Genomic DNA, 6156 nt, shown 5'->3' on the forward strand with positions numbered 1-6156 from the left:
GTAATTTCCATACCTTCCTTCATAGCTTATCCCTAATAAGAAATCTGAAATTCTGATTCTCTAACTCATGTAATCCTGGAGCTTTGGTGTTTCTCTGTTGGCTACCCACCCAGGGGAAGCAAACTCAAAGGGAAAACTACTTCATTTTGTAAAAAAAGAAAATAAAATAAAAATAAAAATTCATTTAAATTACAAAAACTAAAGCTTGTAGGCTTAATCTCAACCTTATGTTTCCTTTTTAAACAAACTAGGAAGATTGCAGATTGGCTTCTGGATTCAAAGCTTGACTTGAGTTCTCCCTAGTTGGGGGTTTATGGGCGTGGGGTCCAGAATGGGAGGGGATTGGACTAGATGCCTTCCAAGCCTCCTGCCTGTGATCCCAGATGCTGCATTTCCAGTTGTTTTCAGATCTGAATCCCTCAGTCACAGCCTGGATGAGCAGGAGTTGGGACTCTGGGTATTGGGAGAGTCTGCCTGTTTTGTGTTAAGTATTTTGTTTGTGCCACAAAGGGCCCAGCACAAGGGGATAGGATGGCAGAGAGAAGATGCTCGGGGCCTCCCAACTAATGACTCTTTCTGCATCAAAGCACCTTGGGCCTCCTTGACCCGGTCAGCCACTGGTTCCATCTCGCAGGCCACAGGGCTTGCTCTCCCTGCTTCATTTGACCTGACCATGGGGGAGGAACATGCACTGTGCTGTGCTACCCTTGGAGTCCACCTTCTCCATCTCGGTTCTTTCCCTCTGGATCTTCAAACTCATTTCCCATTCTCAGCTTCCCCGCCTCAATCTGGGATGTTCCCAGAAAATAGAACATCTATTTTGGAACAAACCCCCACTTCTTTCTCTGTTTCTCTTAAATATCCAGTCTTCTCCACCTTTCCATGGTTCCTGAACAAGCTCCATATCTTTCTTAGACTCTGACCTAGTATTCTATTCAATTAAAGCCCTAATTTAAATGCCTCTTATGGGCCGGGCCCTCCTCGAGGCTTCTGGGAAAGAAGAAGCCATCCCTGACCTCATAAAGATTCCATTCTAGTGTGGGCTTTTCCGGAGCCTAACAAGCACATTTTCTTGACATAATTCTCAGACTCTTGCTCATAATTGCAAATTTTGCCAAGAAACACACCCCCTCCCCCGCCCCATTTCTGGTTGGCTAGCTGCTTTATCGGCTCATTATCTTGGGGTTCACTTCTCCCATCGGGGTGTGGTCTGTTTGCCTGCCTTCAGATTAGATTTTCTGTGGCGATAATGGAGAGCTGAGACCTCCCCCAGCCCCGAGCCTGGGGCGGCTGCTCCAGCTCCGATTTTCTGGTCTGTAAATAGGGATAATGATGCTTCCTCCACCTGTGCTGGGAGCCAGGACAGTTAATGAGCTGCTGTCTCTCTCTGAACTTGAAAAGTGCCGAGTGATGTGTCGGGACGCCCTGCGGAAAGCTGGGACCAAAAGCCACCCAGGGCCCCAGCACCCCGGCGGCTCACTGCTTGAGTGGGGCTTTCAGCTGGGCCTCATGTGATCAGTGATCAAGGTCCACCTTCCTCAGTCCGTATGTGAGTGAGTGTGTGTGTGTGTGTGTGTGTCCGACACTCAGAGGCACAATTTGTGGCTTCCCAGACAGATGTCCCCTGCCATTTCTAGACAATTTGTAGCTCTTTAGGAAAATGGGTGTTTTTCCTACAAAGAGATTTCCCTCTATGTTTTTGTTCATTTGATATCTCTCTCCCTTCTCCTCTCCTCCCTTCTGTCTCTACCTCCCTTCTTCCTTCCCTCCCTCTGTCTTTGCCTCTTTGTCTGTCTCTTCCTCTCTCCCTCCCCCTTTCTCTCTCTCCTTTCTTCTTTCTCTCCCCCCTCCAAATGCAATAACACATTTTAACAAATCACCTTCAGAGCTACAATCCATCTTGGGTGAGACAACCCAACCAGACATGAAGAACACTACAGCGGATGGCCAGAAACCTTTATTTCCAACACCCTCTCTCCTGAATCCTCAGCCCAGCCCGCCTCCCCACTTCTGTCCCAGAGACCTGTAACAAGTATACATATATTGTCACCCCAAATGTCAAAGAGTCAAGGATTGTTTTTTATTCAGCTTGCACAACTGGGAAAGTGAATAGACTCTTTAAAAATAGAAATTTGTAGGAAAGCTTCTTTTCATTTGTTTGCTTATTTTTTTTCCAATGAATATTTAGAGTTTGTTGTTTCTCTAAAGAAAAGTATCTTGATCTGGATGGTATGCTGTTGTCCTAGCCTGTGGCAATTTGGAAAGCATTCTGGATCTGCTGGCACAGGAAGCTTCCTTTAAATCCTCCCCCCTCCATTTCTACCTGCTTGAGCTGAGGAAGACTGCCCTTCTCTGAGTTTCAGCTCCTCCCCCCCCCCCCCCCACTCTTTCTCCTCTCTCTCTCTTTCCTCTCTTTCTCTCTCTCCTCTCTGTCTCTCTGAATCTCTCTGTCTCTGTCTCTTTCGGTCTCTCTGTCTCTCTGTCTCTCTCTCTCTCTCTCTCTCTGGAACAAAGACTTGGGAACCTTCCAGTTTAGAGGTGATTACATTCAATCCTAACATCTGGAGGGAAGGGCTACATCCCTCTTCTCAGCTGAGTCAGTCAAGATTAGAGTGACTAGAGCTTCTCATCCCAACTCCTCCCCATTGTACCATGTAGCAGTCAGTCAGCTTAAATACTTAGTAAGTACCTACTATGGGCTCCTCCCCTTTGCACCATGTAGCAGTCAGTCAGCTAGTACTTAGTAAGTATCTACTATGGGCTCCTTAGGCTAAGAGCTGGGAATCAAAAGGTGGTGAACAGCAGCCCGTTTCAAGATGCTCACACTGTGGACTTGGAGGCAGGCTGGAGCCGGTCAAGCTTGGGGAGGGCCGGCTTTTGGGACTTTTTTCTCCCTTCCTCATGGGACACAGTATCCCTCCCTTTCTTCCCATTTCCTTACTCTCCCCACTCAATTCTTCTAAGAAATGATCCCTCTTTTGGTGCTCAGAGAATCCAGCTGAATCTTTCTCAGCTTCCTGTTCTGACAGAAGCCAGGTTCAGTTTCTTTTCAATCAAAACAAGAAAGTTCCAAATGCCCGACTTCCCATTTTGTCCAGATTGGGCACCTGCCCTGGCACCCACTCAGGCCGGACCAGTCCCAGGAGCAGGTGGCGGCTACTCAGTGGCCCAGGGCTTTGTGTGCAAGCTCTCTGCAGTCTATCCCTGTACAAGAAACCCATTGGGTGAAGTACAAGCAATGCTTCCAGCTTCTTAGTGCATCATTGCTCTCCAGAGGGGTAAAGGGGCCAGGCCAGAGCCAAGCCAAGCTTCATTTTCTGGCAAAGTCCCTGATTTCGGAATCCCGGCAAGATCAGCTTCATTGGACAGCTCCCCGCACCCACAGGGAGAGTCACCTCCAATTCACACCATCTCTGACTCCTTCCCTCCTTTCCATGTGTCCATCTCTGTCCATCTCTTATTTTATTTCTCCCTCCTCTCTGTTCCTCATTATTTGTGTTTCTGTCTTTCTTTCACTACCTCTCTTTTAGCATCTATTATTATTCCCTGACTCTCTCTGTTCCTGCCTCTGTCCTGTTTTTCTTGCTCTTTGTCCCATTCCCCCACTCCTTACGCACCTGTCCATCCCAAGCCTTTGTCCCAGCTTCCTCAGTGTCCCGAGACCACACAGATGCTGACTGATCACGTCCAACTCTTCATGCCCCCTTTTGGGGTCATCTTCACAAAGATACTGGAGCAGTTTGCCGTCTCCTCCAGTTCATTTGTACAGATAAGGAAACTGAGTCAAACGGAGTTCAGTGATTTGCCCAGAGTCACACAGTCAGTAAGTGTCCGAGGGCAGGTTTGAAGTCCTGAAGGCGAGACTTCCTGATTCCAGCCCTGGCACTGGTGCCGCGCTCGACTTGACTGAACCCTTCCTTGGTACTCCGGGGGCACTGAAGCAGTCAATGATCTCTGTGGTCTCTGACAAGGAATGGAATCCCCCGTGGAGCTGTTTACTCTCACCCTGGCAGCTCAGAGGAAACAAACCCAGTTGTCCCCCAGACCTTAGCCCACGGGTCCCGCCAACCACAGGCTCTGATCTCTGGCTTGCAGCCCCAGACTCACTCCTCCCTCCAGCTTCTTCCTCCTCCCTTCCCCCCTAAGATTGCAGAGCCTCTTTAGGACTGATTTAGCCCAAGGGCGCAAGTCCTTCTGGGAGCAGCCACTAGGAGACAAAGGCCTTCAGACTAAGAGCTGAGCACCCAGAGAAACACTGGGAGACTTCCGCTTCCCTTCAGAGCTGGTAGCAGTCCAAGCTTGGGTTTGAGCCTGAGCACAAAGAAGCCCCTCTCCGGTTCAAGAGGGTCCCCAGAGGAGGCTGGGAACTGGCTGAAACTGCCCGGGGCACATTGCTCCCCTGGAGAGCTGACACAGCTGGCCCCCTCCCAGTAAAGGAGGCTGCCAAAGCTCTCAGGTCTGCTGTGGGCCCCCGAGATCCTCGCCTGAGGGCCTCCAACAGGAAAGTCTAGTCAGACAGGCTGGTGCTGGCCCAAGGGCAGCCATGTCTGCGGAGCAGGCGCTTCTGGGGGAGGTGCCTGTCTCAGGTACATCAGTGTGGAGCCTTCCTTCTGGTGACCTCGGGTTTAGCACAAGGAGGACGGGAGGGTTCATTTAGCCCATCCCTCTCAAGGTACAGGGGAGAAACTGAGGGCCAAGGGCTTGAAGTCACCCAGGTACCAACGACAGCTTGGATTCACATTCAGGTTCGCTGTTCTCTGCTAACCGGGGCCTATTATCAGAGAGCTGCTGGTTGGCTCTTGTGGGGCACTTGGAGTCGGGAAGATTCAAGCCCAATAACTTACCAGTTGTGTGATCCTGGGCAAGTCATTCAACCCCCTTTACCTCAGTCTCCTCATCCGTAAAATGAACTGGAAGAAGGAAACGGCAAAGCGCTCTCGTATCCCTGCCAAGAAAGGGGTCATGGACATGACTGAGAAGTGACTAGCATAGGGGACCGAACCCCAGAATCATTCTGAAACAAAGCCAGAGACTGCCAAGTTTATCTTTTAAAGGTGAATCTTTAAACACCGGCCATTTATTTTACATAGTTAACCTGTCCTTCCCCCTCCTCCTTTTGATTTTTGGGACCCATTGCCCTACAACTTTGCTATTCACAACCTTCTGTATCAAAGGCCGTAGAGGGGAGGATTTTAGGGGCGCCCATGTAGGAGCCAAGGTTAAGCACTGGAGAGAAGAATCCATTGTGGGAAGGGGCAGGATGGGGATGGGAATGACCTCTAGCTTCAGCTATGTCAAGCGCTGTCACACAGGAAGGGGATTAGACCGGTTCTGTGACCCTAGAAGTAGCCGCCTGTTCTAGAACTGAGCAAGAAGGTACAAGTGGGACTGATGTCAAGGAGGAAAACCAATGATTTCCTCACAAACAAAGTTGTTCCTGAGGGAAGTGGGCGAGCTAGGGAGGGAGGGGATGCTTTGGTCCTTAGTGAGTGTCTTAAAGCCAAGGTCTCTACACTGTGGAGCAGATGCTGGTTCAGAACCAACTTGGATTCTGATGATGTTTCAGATCCCTTCCAATGAGGAGAATCTCTGGTCTGTGATCAATGATTTGAGTAATTGGAATAAATTAGATTCCTGTTGTTAGAAAAATGCTACAAAGAGAAAACAGACTCAGGAGTGTATGAAGTGATTTGTTTTATTTACAGTTCCTGCAAGAATGAGGTGAACAGGGCCCAGGGATAGTCCCAGGGCAGATCCCTACTTAGAGATATGGGAATTATTTCCTCTTCTAAAATGTAAGATCCCTCCCTCTTCACCCAAATTGGCCAGGAATGACAAAATTAAGACACTTCTTGGTTCTTCCATTGCATGTGCCTCCTTAACATATTCCTCCTCCCTCAGAATACAACCCATGTTCAAAAATGGCAGAAAACTCCTCCTGTGGGGAGGAGAAGTTAGTATTCATTAACTCATTAAGCATGTACACTCAGTGCTTGCTTTTTTACCCATTTCTTGCTTTGGGGTGATTTTTTAAAAATCATTTTATCAATTCAGCAGCTCAATATCTTGTTTTTGTACAATTGACTCGGGCAGCTGATGGGACTTTTCTCTGAGTCCTTGTCTCTTGTCAAAAATACAACTCTATAGGTTGCTCCC

The sequence above is a fragment of the Sarcophilus harrisii genome, chromosome 3, assembly GCF_902635505.1.
Source record: "Sarcophilus harrisii chromosome 3, mSarHar1.11, whole genome shotgun sequence".
Lineage (NCBI taxonomy): Eukaryota > Metazoa > Chordata > Mammalia > Dasyuromorphia > Dasyuridae > Sarcophilus > Sarcophilus harrisii.